Below are 14,128 nucleotides of genomic sequence, written 5' to 3'. Positions count from 1 at the left end.
GCTCGAAGAGTTTCAGAGTTATCTGCCTTGCAGTGCGATTCTCCTTATCTGATCTTCCATGCAGATAAGGTAGTGTTGCGTACCAAACCTGGGTTTCTTCCTAAGGTGGTATCTAATAAGAATATCAATCAGGAGATTGTTGTTCCGTCATTGTGCCCTAATCCTTCTTCAAAGAAGGAACGTCTATTACACAATCTTGACGTGGTTCGTGCTTTAAAGTTTTATTTACAAGCTACTAAAGATTTTCGTCAAACATCTGCTTTGTTTGTTGTCTACTCTGGACAGAGGAAAGGCCAAAAGGCTTCTGCAACTTCTCTTTCCTTTTGGTTAAGAAGTATAATCCGCTTAGCTTATGAGACTGCTGGCTAGCAGCCACCTGTAAGAATTACAGCTCATTCCACTAGAGCAGTGGCTTCCACATGGGCTTTTAAAAATGAGGCTTCTGTTGAACAGATTTGTAAGGCGGCGACTTGGTCTTCACTCCATACTTTTTCAAAATTCTACAAATTTGATACTTTTGCTTCTTCGGAGGCTATTTTTGGGAGAAAGTTCTTACAGGCACTGGTGCCTTCCGTTTAAGCACCTACCTTGTCCCTCCCTTCATCCGTGTCCTATAACTTTGGTATTGGTATCCCACAAGTAATGGATGAATCCGTGGACTGGATACACCTTACAAGAGAAAACAAAATTTATGCTTACCTGATAAATTTATTTCTCTTGTGGTGTATCCAGTCCACGGCCCGCCCTGTCATTTTAAGGCAGGTGTTTTTTAAATTTTTAAACTACAGTCACCACTGCACCCTATAGTTTCTCCTCCTTTCTCTTGCTTGTCTTCGGTCGAATGACTGGGAGGTGGCAGTTAGGGGAGGAGCTATATAGACAGCTCTGCTGTGGGTGATCCTCTTGCAGCTTCCTGTTGGGAAGGAGAATATCCCACAAGTAATGGATGAATCCGTGGACTGGATAAACCACAAGAGAAATAAATTTATCAGGTAAGCATAAATTTTGTTTTTGTTTTTTGGGGGGGGGGATCAGGCAGGTTAGGAGGGAACCTACACTGCAGCAAATATATTAAACGTTTTTTTGTTTATTTTCATACTGGCAGACTTTCTGCCAGTACTTAAGATGGCGGTGACAATTGTAAGGTGGGGGAGGGAAAAGAGCTGTTTAAGGGGGGTCAGGGGATGGGATGTGTAAGGTGGGAGGCTGATCTCTACACTAAAGCTAAAATTAACCCTACAAGCTACCTAATTAACCCCTTCACTGCTGGGCATAAGTTTGGTGCGCAGTGGCTTTTAGCGGCCTAATTGCCAAAAAGCAATGCCAAAGCATACATGTCTATTTCTTAACAAAGGGGATCCCAGAGAAACATTTACAACCATTTTGTGCCATAATTACACAAGCTGTTTGTAAATAATTTCAGTGAGAAACCTAAAATTGTGAAAATTTACCTTTTTTTTTTTTTTTTTTTTTTTTCTTTTTTTCTTTGATTGCATTTGGCGGTGAAATGGTGGCGTGAAATATACCAAAATGGGCCTAGAACAATACTTTGGGTTGTCTACTAAAAAAAAAAAATATATTTTTGTTAGCGGTTTAAATGTAGTGATGGCAAAAACGCTAAAAATGTTTTTGTCTGAAATGCCCGGTCCTTAAGGGGTTAAAGGACGATTTTTTTTCTGATGATCATGACTCTGTAGCAGAACAAGACTCAGATTCATCCTCTCGTGTTTAAATTGGAACATTAATTAAATCGACAGTCTACACCAGAATTTTTTTATTGTTTAAAAAGATGGATAATCCCTTTTATTACCCATTCCCCAGTTTTGTATAACCAACAGTTACATCAATACACTTTTTACCTTTTTGTTATTATCTTGTATCTGAGCCTCTGCAGACTGCCCCCTTATTTCAGTTATTTTGACAGACTTGCATTTTAGCAAATCAGTGCTGACTTCTAGGTAACTCCACGTGCGTGATAACAATGTTATCTATATGGCACACATGAACTAATGCCGTCTAGTTGTGAAAAATTTCAAAATGCTTTTAGATAAGAGGCGGCCTTCAAGGGCTAAGAAATTAGCATATGAGCCTACCTAGGTTTAGCTTTCAAGTAAGAATACCAAGAGAACAAAGCAAAATTGATTATAAAAGTAAATTGGAAAGTTGTTTAAAATTACATGCCCTATCATGAAAGTTTTTTTTTTATTTTTGACTGGACACTTTTTACCTTGTATCTAAGCCTCTTATCTCAGTTCTTTTGACTGGCAATCATTTTGTCGAATTAGTACTGCACACAATGTTAACTAAGTCATATATGAACTAGCGCTGTCTAGCTGTGAAAAACTGTCAAAATGCAGTGAAATAAGAGGTGGCTTTCAAGGGCTTAGAAATTAGCATATGAGCTTACCTAGATTTAGCTTTCTACTAAGAATACCATGAAAACAAAGCAAATTTGATGATAAAAGTAAATTGGAAAGTTGTTTAAAATTTCATGCCCTATCTGAATCCTGAAAGTTTAATTTCTAATTGACTTTTTTTTTTTAAATAAATTAAAAAAAAATAAAAATAAATATGTAAGGATAATCAAGATTCTAAACCTGCTGAGGATGTCGGTTAAGCAATTGGATCTAACTTTTCAGCATACTTCTAAGACTCCTGAAGTCATTCCATAGGCCATTTACTAAAATAATTTTCAAGGAATGAACTAGACTGCTTATTCCTTTATAATCTGCTTCAAAGTTTTTTTAAAAAAAGTTTCCTTTACCGTCCCCTAATTTGAAACTTTGGGAGACTATTACTAAGGTAGACGGAGCTATTTCTACCTTGGTGAAGCATTCTACAATTCCCTTGGAAGACTGTGTACTACTTTCAAAGATCCTATGGACTGTAAATTAGTCATACAACCAATACTAATAGTGAGTTTTGTATTGCAGCAACTACCCTGTGATGTGATAATCTGTCTTATCACAATTCTGTTGATGCTTTAGATGAATCTTCTCAATCTCGTTTATCTGATTTTGTCGGCTAACACATTCATCTGTGATGCAATTGTGGACAACACTTGTACCAAACTTCAGTCTTCCGTAGATCTCTGAATGGAAGTTCTGGGTCTGATTGCGTCGTCAGATGCCATTCAGTTTCCTCTGTTTTACGTGGCACCTATTCAACTTTGATAATGAACTGAATACGTCACAGATTGGAACTGACCAATAGCAAAGCATGAGAATACATTTAAAAATGGATCCCACAGCATGGATGGAATATACTCCTTGGAAAAAGCTGCACTATGAGCAGTGAAACGTACGTCGGAGAGTTTAAAGGTTGGACAAGGAGAGGGCAGAGGATTATATCTGGCACACAGGATTTGGCAGTGAGTTTATTTGCACTTGTAACATTATATCCGAAAACACACTTTCTCAGTTTCTACTTATACCCGAGTTGCTGTTTTTTATACCTCCTTATATATGTATGATATATTTTATTGTTTTTTTAATAAATATCATCTGTTCCTGTTCCGTGCCATAGGATTGATTTTCATGCTTTATTTTCTCAGCTGGATTGTAGCTCTGAAGATTGTGAGTATTCCAGCAACCAGATTTCTTATCCTCTGAGGAAAAAAAGAGCAAGACTTATAAGGCAGTATAGTATGTAAACTGTATTTCTCCAACATTGGTGTGTCCGGTCCACGGCGTCATCCTTACTTGTGGGATATTCTCTTCCCCAACAGGAAATGGCAAAGAGTCCCAGAAAAGCTGGTCACATGGTCCCTCCTAGGCTCCGCCCACCCCAGTCATTCTCTTTGCCGTTGCACAGGCAACATCTCCACGGAGATGGTTAAGAGTTTTCTCTTGTTAAGTGTATCCAGTCCACGGATCATCCATTACTTATGGAATATATTCTCCTTCCCAACAGGAAGCTGCAAGAGTCCACCCACAGCAAAGCTGCTATATAGCTCCTCCCCTAACTGCCATATTCAGTCATTCTCTTGCAAGCCTCAACATAGATAGGAGGTTGTGAGAGTCTGTGGTGCTTTCTACTTAGTTTATTCTTCAATCAAAAGTTTGTTATTTTTAAATGGCACCGGAGTGTGCTGTTTATCTCAGGCAGTATTTGGAAGAAGAATCTGCCTGCGTTTTTTTATGATCTTAGCAGACGTAACTAAGATCCATTTGCTGTTCTCACACATTCTGAGGAGTGAGGTACTTCAGAGGGGGAATGGCGTGCAGGTTTTCCTGCAGATAAGGTATGTGCAGTAAAATATTTTTCTAGGAATGGAATTGACTAAGAAAATACTGCTGATACCGAAGTAATGTAAGTAAAGCCTTAAATGCAGCGATAGCGACTGGTATCAGGCTTATTAATAGAGATACATACTCTTGTAAAAATGTGTTTTAAAACGTTTGCTGGCATGTTTAATCGTTTTTTAACATATGTTTGGTGATAAAACTTATTGGGGCCTAAGTTTTTTCCACATGGCTGGCTTAAATTTTGCATAGAAACAATTTCCACTGTTATAGTATAAAAGTTACAGTTGGTGCAGTTAAAATTACAAACAGTGACATTCAGCTTCCCTCAGCAGTCCCCTGCATGCTATAGGACATCTCTGAAGGGCTCAAAAGGGCTTCAAAAGTAGGAGCTGTTATGACTGTTTAAAACATATTTTTCGTTTTGTTAATCTGTTTTTTGTATTAAGGGGTTAATCATCCATTTGCAAGTGGGTGCAATGCTCTGCTAACTTGTTACATACACTGTAATAATTTTGTTAGTTTAACTAACTGCCTTTTTTTCACTGTTATTTCAAATTTTGGCAAAATTTGTTTCTCTTAAAGGCACAGTAACGTTTTATATATTTGCTTGTTAACTTGATTTAAAGTGTTTTCCAAGCTTACTAGTCTCATTATTAGTCTGTTCTAACATGTCTGACATAGAGGAAGCTCTGTGTTCATTATGTTTTAAAGCCATGGTGGAACCCCATCTTAGAATGTGTACCAGATGTACTGATTTCATGTTAAACAATAAAGATCATTTTTTGTCTTTAAAAACATTATCACCAGAGGATTCTGTTGTGGGGGTAGTTATGCCGACTAACTCTCCCCACGTGTCAGACCTTTTGACTCCCGCTTTAGGGACTCACGCTCAAATGGCGCCAAGTACATCAAGGGCACCCATAGCGTTTCTTTACCAGGGTATTCTGTCGAGGGGAAAGTTATGCCGACTAACTCTCCCCACGTGTCAGACCCTTCGACTCCCGCTTCAGGGACTCACGCTCAAATGGCGCCAAGTACATCAAGGGCGCCCATAGCGTTTATTTTACAAGACATGGCAAAGGTGGTGAATAATATTCTGGCAGCAGTATTAGTCAGACTACCTGAAATTAAAGGAAAGCAGTTAGCTCTGGGGGTAGATACAGAGCATACAGACGCTTTAAGAACCATGTATGATACTACCTCACAATATGCTTAGTCTGTGGGTGATTTTTTTTTTTGACTCAGGGAAGATGATTTAACCTGATTCTGATATTTCTACATTTAAAATTTATGCTTGAGAACCTCCACTTGTTGCTCAGGGAGGCTTTGGCTGCTCTGAATGAATGTGTACAATCGCAGGGCCAGAGAAATTGTGTAGACTGGATAAATAATATGCAGTGCCGGTGTGTACTGATGTTTTTCCAATACCTAAAGAGGTTTACTAAAATTTTTTTTAATAAGGAATGGGATAGACCAGGTGTGCCGTTCTCTTCCCCTCCTATTTTTTAGAAGAATGTTTTCTAATAGTTACCACCACACGGGACTTCTGGCAGACAGTTCCTAAGGTGGAGAGAAGAGTTTCTACTCTAGCTAAGCGTACCACTACCTCTGACAAGGACAGTTGTGCTTTTTAGATCCAATGGATAAAAAATGTTTATTCAACAGGGTTTTATCCTGCAGCCCCTTGCATACATTGCTTCTGTCACTGCTGCTGCGGCGTTCTGGGTTGATGAGGCTTTACAGTTAAGCGACTCCATTGGATGAAAATATTTGACAAGCTTATGCTAGCCAATTCCTTTGTTTTCTGATGCCTTGTTCATTTGACTAGACTAACGGCTAAGAATTCTGTTTTTTACTATACTGGCGCGCAGAGCGCTATGGCTTATATCATGGTCAGCTGTCGTGACTTTAATAAATAAGCTACTTAACTTCCCTTCAAGGGGCAGACCCTATTCGGGCCTGGTTTGAAGGAGATTATTGCTTATATCACTGGAGGAAAAGGTCATGCCCTTCCTCAGGATAGGTCTAAATCAAGGGCAAAAAAAAAAAAAAAGGCTAATTTTCGTACCTTTTAAAAACTTCAGGGCAGGTGTGGCATCCTCTTCCTCCAAGGCAAAACAAGAGGGAATTTTTGCTCAGTCCAAGGCGGTCTGGAGACAATCGGACCTGGAACAAAGATAAGCAGGCCAAGGAGCCTGCTGCTGCCTCTAAGGCAGCATGAAAGAACAGACCCCTATCCGGTAACGGATCCTATAGGGGGCAGACTTTCATTCTTTGCCCAGGCGTGGGCAAGAGATGCCCAGGATCCCTAGGCATTGGAATTTATATCCCAGAGATATCTTCTGGATTTCAAAGATTCCCCCCCCAAAAAAGGGGAGATTTCGCCTTTCACAATTATCTGCAAACCAGATAAAGAAGGAGGCATTCTTACGTTGTGTACGAGATCCATCCAGTTCCAAGAGAGGAACAGGGACAGAGTTTTTACTCAAATCTGTTTGTGGTTCCCAAGGAGAGGGAACCTTCAGACCTATTTTGGATCTAAAGATCTTAAACAAATTCCTCAGAATTCCGTCATTTAAGATGGAAACTATTCGTACCATCTTAACTATGATCCAGGAGAGTCAATAGAGGACTACAATGGATTTGAAGGATGCTTATCCTCACATTGTGATGCATAAAGATCACCATCGTTTTTCAGGTTTGCCTTTCTAGACAGGCATTACCAGTTTGTAGCTCTTTCCTTTGGGATATCTACAGCCCCAAGAATCTTTATGGAGGTTCTGGGGTCGCTTTGGCGGTCCTTAGACCGCGGGGCATAGAAGTGGCCCCTTATTTAGACGACATCCTGATACAGGCGTCAAACATCCAAATTGCCCAGTCTCATACGGACGTAGTACTGGCATTTCTGAGATCACATGGGTGGAAAGTGAACAAGGAAAGAGTTCTCTATCCCCAATCTCAAGGGTTTCCCTCCTAGGGACTCTGATAGATTCTGTAGAAATGAAAATTTACCTGACGGAGTCCAGGTTGTCAAAGTTTCTAAATTTCTGCCGTGTTTTTTTCATCCCATCCGCGCCCTTCGGTGGCTCAGTACATGAATGAAATCGGCTTAATGGTAGCGGCAAGGGACATAGTACCGTTTGCACGTCTACATTTCAGACCGCTGCAACTATGCATGCTCAGTCAGAGGAACGGGGATTACACAGATTTGTCCCCCTGTTAAACCTGGACCAAGAGACCAGAGATTCTCTTCTCTGGTGACTATGTCGGGTCCATCTATCCAAGGGTATGACCTTCCGCAGGTCAGTTGGGACAATTGTTACAATAGATGCCAGCCTTTTAGGTTGGGATGCAGTCTGGAACTCCCTGAAGGCTCAGGGATAGTGGACTTAGGAGGAGACCCTCCTTCTAATAAATATTCTGGAACTGGGAGTGATATTCCATGCTCTTCAGACTTGGCCTCAGTTAGCAACTCTGAGGTACATCATACTCAGTCGGACAATATACACGACTGTGGCTTACATCAGCCATCAAGGGGGAACAGAAGTTCCCTAGCGATGTTAGAAGTCTTACAATAATTTACTGGACAGAGACTCACTCTTGTCTATCAGCTATCCATATCCCAGGTGTTGAGAACTGGGAGGTGGATTTTCTAAGTCGTCAGACTTTTCTTCCGGGGGAGTGGGATTTCCTCCGGAGGTCAAGACCAAGCAGGAGAGGGCTTTGGTGTTTTTGACAGCGCCTGCGTAGCCACGCAGGACCTGGTATGCAGATCTGGTGGACATGTCATCCTTTCCATCACGGTCTCTGCTTCAGAGACAGATCCCTCTACCTCAGGGTCCTTTCAACCATCTAAATAGAATCAATCTGAGATGGACTGCCTGGAGACTGAACGCTTGATGTTATCAAAGCATGGCTTCTCCGAGTCAGTCATTGATACCTTAATACAGACATGAAAGCCTGTCTCTAGGAAAATTGAACATAGATATGGTGTAAATATCTGATTGTTATGAATCCAAGGGTTACTCATGGAGTAAAGTCTGGATTCCCAGGATATTATCTTTTCTCCAAGATGTTTTTGAGAAAAGGGTTGTCAGCTAATTCCTTAAAAGGGGACAGATTTTTACTCTGTCTATTTTTTTGCACAAGCGTCTGGCAGGTATTCTAGACGTTCAGGCATTTGGTCAGGCTTTGGTTAGATCCAAGCCTGTGTTTAAAACTGTTGCTCCGCCATGGAGCTTAAACCTGATTCTTAAGGTTCTTCAAGAAGTTCCGTTTGAACCTTTTTTGTTCCATAGATATCAATCTTTATCTTGGAAAGTTCCTTTTGGGTAGCTAATTCCTCGACTCGTAGAGTCTCCAAGTTATCTGTGTTACAATGTGATTCTCCTTATCTGGTCCTTCGTACGGATAAGGTAGTCCTGCGTACCAACCTGGGTTTTTTCCTAAGGTGGTATCTAACAAGTACATCACTCAAGAGATAGTTGTTCCATGCTTGTATCCTAATCCTTCCTCAAAGAAGGAACGTCTATTACACAATATTGGACGTGGTTTGTGCTTTAAAGTTTTACTTACAAGCTACTACAGTTTTCATCAAACGTTCACCTTGTTTGTTGTCTATTCTGGACAGAGGAGAGGTCAAAAGACTTCAGCAGCCTCTCTGTCTTTTTGGTTAAAAAGCATAATTCATTTAGCTTATGAGACTGCTGGACAGCAGCCTCCTTAAGGGATTACAGCTCATTCTACTAGAGCTGTGGTTTTCACTTGGGCCTTTTTTAAATGTGGCTTCTGTTGAACAGATTTACAAGACGGAGTCTTGGTCTGTGCTTCATACTTTTTCAAATTTAACAAATTTGATACCTTGCTTCTTCGGAGGCTATTTTTGGGAGAAAGGGTTTTTTACAGGCAGTGGTAACTTCCGTTTAAGTACCTGCCTTGTCCCTCCCATCATCCGTGTACTTTAGCTTTGGTATTGGTATTCCATAAGTAATGGATGATCCGTGGACTGGATACACTTAACAAGAGAAAACATAATTTATGCTTACCTGATAAATTTATTTCTCTTGTAGTGTATCCAGTCCACGGCCCGCCCTGTCACTTTAAGGCAGGTAATTTTTTCATTTGAACTACAGTCACCACTGCACCCTATGGTTTTTCCTTTCTCTGCATGTTTTCGGTCGAATGACTGAATATGGCAGTTAGGGGAGGAGCTATATAGCAGCTTTGCTGTGGGTGGACTCTTGCAGCTTCCTGTTGGGAAGGAGAATATATTCCATAAGTAATGGATGATCCGTGGACTGGATACACTACAAGAGAAATAAATTTATCAGGTAAGCATAAATTATGTTTTTTTGGTGTTTAAATGTAGTTTTTATTCTTCTATCAAGTGTTTGTTATTTTAAAATAGTGCTGGTATGTACTATTTACTCTGAAACAGAAAAGGATGAAGATTTCTGTTTGTAAGAGGAAGATGATTTTAGCAGACAGTAACTAAAATCGGTTGCCGTTTCCACATAGGACTGTTGAGATGAAGTAACTTCAGTTGGGGGAAACAGTTAGCAGACTTTTCTGCTTAAGGTATGACTAGCCATATTTCTAACAAGACTGTGTAATGCTGGAAGGCTGTCATTTCCCCTCATGGGGACCGGTAAGCCATTTTCTTAGTCAAACAAACAGAATAAAGGGCTTATTATGGGCTAAAAAACTGGTAGACATTTTTATGGGCTAAATCGATTGCTTTATTTGTGCATATTATTCAGATTTAGGCTAACATTTGACATTTATAATCTTGGGGAACGCTTATAAAACGGCAGGCACTGTATTGGACACCTTTTTCAGTCAGGGGGCCTCATTTTCGCGCCATTAATGCGCAGTTGTTTTTTGAGAGCAGGGCATGCAGATGCATGTGTGAGGATCTAAGAATCTCTGAAAAAGCTTTTAGAAGGCGTCATTTGGTATCGTATTCCCCTCAGGGCTTGGTTGGGTCTTAGCAAAGACTATAGCTGGGACTGTATAGGGGTTAAATTGAAAAACGGCTCCGGTTCCGTTATTTTAAGGGTTAAATCTCTGAAATTTGGTGTGCAATACTTTTAAGGCTTTAAGACAATGTGGTGAAATTTTGGTAATTTTTGAACAATTCCTTCATACTTTTTCACATATTCAGTAATAAAGTGTTTTCTGTTTGAAATTTAAAGTGACAGTAACGGTTTTATTTTAAAACGTTTTTTTGTGCTTTGTTGACAAGTTTAAGCCTGTTTAACATGTCTGTACCTTCAGATAAGCTATGTTCTATATGTATGAAAGCCAATGTGTCTCCCCATTTAAATTTGTGATAATTGTGCCATAGCGTCCAAACAAAGTAAGGACAGTACTGCCACAGATAATGATATTGCCCAAGATGATTCCTCAAATGAGGGGAGTAAACATGATACTACATCATCTCCTACTGTGTCTACACCAGTTTTGCCCATGCAGGAGGCCCCTAGTACATCTAGTGCGCCAATACTTATTACCATGCAACAATTAACGGCTGTATTGGATAACTCCATAGCAAATCTTTTATCCAAAATGCCTACTTATCAGAGAAAGCGCGATTGCTCTGTTTTAAACACTGAAGAGCAAGAGGGCGCTGATGATAATTGTTCTGTCATACCCTCACACCAATCTGAAGGGGCCATGAGGGAGGTTTTGTCTGATGGAGAAATTTCAGATTCAGGAAAAATTTCTCATCAAGCTGAACCTGATGTTGTGACATTTAAATTTAAATTAGAACATCTCCGTGCACTGCTTAAGGAGGTGTTATCTACTCTGGATGATTGTGACAATTTGGTCATTCCAGAGAAATTATGCAAGATGGACAGGTTCCTAGAGGTTCCGGTGCCCCCCGACGCTTTTCCTATACCCAAGCGGGTGGCGGACATAGTAAATAAGGAGTGGGAAAAACCCGGCATACCTTTTGTTCCTCCCCCTATATTTAAGAAATTATTTCCTATGGTCGACCCCAGAAAGGACTTATGGCAGACAGTCCCCAAGGTCGAGGGGGCAGTTTCTACTCTAAACAAACGCACTACTATTCCTATTGAAGATCGTTGTGCTTTCAAAGATCCTATGGATAAAAAATTGGAAGGTTTGCTTAAAAAGATTTTTGTACAGCAAGGCTACCTTCTACAACCAATTTCATGCATTGTTCCTGTCACTACAGCAGCGTGGTTCTGGTTCGAGGAACTAGAAAAGTCGCTCAGTAGAGAAACTCCATATGAGGAGGTTATGGACAGAGTTCACGCACTTAAATTGGCTAACTCTTTTATTTTAGATGCCGCTTTGCAGTTAGCAAGATTAGCGGCGAAAAATTCAGGGTTTGCTATCGTGGCGCGCAGAGTGCTTTGGCTAAAGTCTTGGTCAGCGGATGTGTCATCCAAGACAAAATTGCTTAACATCCCTTTCAAAGGTAAAACTTTATTTGGACCTGATTTGAAAGAGATTATTTCAGACATCACTGGGGGAAAGGGCCACGCCCTTCCACAGGATAGGTCTTTTAAGGCTAAAAATAAGCCTAATTTTCGTCCCTTTCGCAGAAATGGACCAGTCTCTAATTCTGCATCCTCTAAGCAAGAGGGTAATGCCTCACAACCCAAACCAGCCTGGAAACCAATGCAAGGCTGGAACAAGGGTAAGCAGGCCAAGAAGCCTGCCACTGCTAACAAAACAGCATGAAGGAGTAGCCCCCGAACCGGGACCGGATCTGGTGGGGGGCAGACTCTCTCTCTTTGCTCAGGCTTGGGCAAGAGATGTTCAGGATCCTTGGGCGCTAGAAATAGTTTCTCAGGGTTATCTCCTGGAATTCAAGGAACTACCCCCAAGGGGAAGGTTCCACAAGTCTCACTTATCCTCAAACCAAATAAAGAGACAGGCATTCTTACATTGTGTAGAAGACCTGTTAAAGATGGGAGTGATACACCCAGTTCCAGTAAAGGAACAAGGTATGGGATTTTATTCCAATCTGTTCGTAGTTCCCAAAAAAGAGGGAACGTTCAGACCAATTTTGGATTTGAAGATCCTAAACAAATTTCTCAGGGTACCATCGTTCAAAATGGAAACTATTCGAACGATTCTACCTACCATCCAGGAAAGTCAATTTATGATTACCGTGGACCTAAAGGATGCGTACCTACATATTCCTATCCACAAAGAACATCATCAGTTCCTAAGGTTCGCTTTTCTGGACAAACATTACCAGTTTGTGGCTCTCCCATTCGGATTAGCCACTGCTCCAAGGATTTTCACAAAGGTGCTAGGGTCCCTTCTAGCGGTTCTAAGACCAAGGGGCATTGCATTAGTACCTTACTTGGACGACATTCTAATACAAGCGTCGTCCCTGTCAAAAGCAAAGGCTCATACGGACATCGTTCTAGCCTTTCTCACATCTCACGGATGGAAGGTGAACAAAGAAAAGAGTTCTCTGTCCCCGTCAACAAGAGTTCCCTTCTTGGGAACAATAATAGATTCCTTAGAAATGAGGATTTTTCTGACAGAGGTCAGAAAATCAAAACTTCTAAGCTCTTGTCAAGTGCTTCATTCTGTTCCTCGTCCTTCCATAGCGCAGTGCATGGAAGTAGTAGGATTGATGGTTGCAACAATGGACATAGTTCCTTTTGCACGAATTCATCTAAGACCATTACAACTGTGCATGCTCAGACAGTGGAATGGGGATTATACAGACTTGTCTCCAATGATTCAAGTAGATCAAAAGACCAGAGATTCACTCCGTTGGTGGCTGACCCTGGACCATCTGTCCCAGGGAATGAGCTTCCGCAGGCCAGAGTGGGTCATTGTCACGACCAACGCCAGTCTAGTGGGCTGGGGTGCGGTCTGGGAATCCCTGAAAGCTCAGGGTCTATGGTCTCGGGAAGAGTCTCTTCTCCCGATAAACATTCTGGAACTGAGAGCGATATTCAATGCTCTCAGAGCTTGGCCTCAACTAGCAAAGGCCAAATTCATAAGGTTCCAATCAGACAACATGACGACTGTTGCATATATCAATCATCAGGGGGGAACAAAGAGTTCCCTGGCGATGAAAGAAGTGACCAAAATAATTCAATGGGCGGAGGATCACTCCTGCCACTTGTCTGCGATCCACATCCCAGGAGTGGAAAATTGGGGGAGTGGGAACTCCATCCGGAAATCTTTGCCCAAATAACTCAATTATGGGGCATTCCAGACATGGATCTGATGGCGTCTCGTCAGAACTTCAAGGTTCCTTGCTACGGGTCCAGATCCAGGGATCCCAAGGCGACTCTAGTAGATGCACTAGTAGCACCTTGGACTTTCAACCTAGCTTACGTATTCCCACCGTTTCCTCTCATTCCCAGGCTGGTAGCCAGGATCAATCAGGAGAGGGCCTCGGTGATCTTGATAGCTCCTGCGTGGCCACGCAGGACTTGGTATGCAGACCTGGTGAATATGTCATCGGCTCCACCATGGAAGCTACCTTTGAGACAGGACCTTCTTGTTCAGGGTCCATTCGAACATCCAAATCTGGTTTCCCTCCAACTGACGGCTTGGAGATTGAACGCTTGATTCTATCAAAGCGTGGGTTTTCAGATTCTGTGATAGATAGTCTGGTTCAGGCCAGAAAACCTGTAACTAGAAAGATTTACCATAAAATATGGAAAAAATATATCTGTTGGTGTGAATCCAAAGGATTCCCATGGAATAAGATAAAAATTCCTAAGATTCTCTCCTTTCTACAAGAAGGTTTGGAGAAAGGATTATCTGCAAGTTCTCTAAAGGGACAGATCTCTGCTTTATCTGTCTTACTACACAAAAGACTGGCAGCTGTGCCAGATGTTCAAGCATTTGTTCAGGCTCTGGTTAGGATCAAG

The 14,128-nt window shown here is 41.3% G+C and overlaps 1 protein-coding gene across 1 annotated transcript in view; it reads left to right on the top strand.

The window, feature by feature from the left end:
• The window catches only part of UPF1 (UPF1 RNA helicase and ATPase), a 526,107-nt gene that overhangs the window by 32,929 nt on the left and 479,050 nt on the right, over positions 1-14,128 (top strand). The gene's annotated exons all lie outside the window — the stretch shown is intronic.

The sequence above is a fragment of the Bombina bombina genome, chromosome 2 (genome assembly GCF_027579735.1).
Source record: "Bombina bombina isolate aBomBom1 chromosome 2, aBomBom1.pri, whole genome shotgun sequence".
NCBI lineage: Eukaryota > Metazoa > Chordata > Amphibia > Anura > Bombinatoridae > Bombina > Bombina bombina.
Note: the sequence above shows the minus strand (reverse complement) of the source record. Positions and strands in the feature narration are given on the sequence as shown.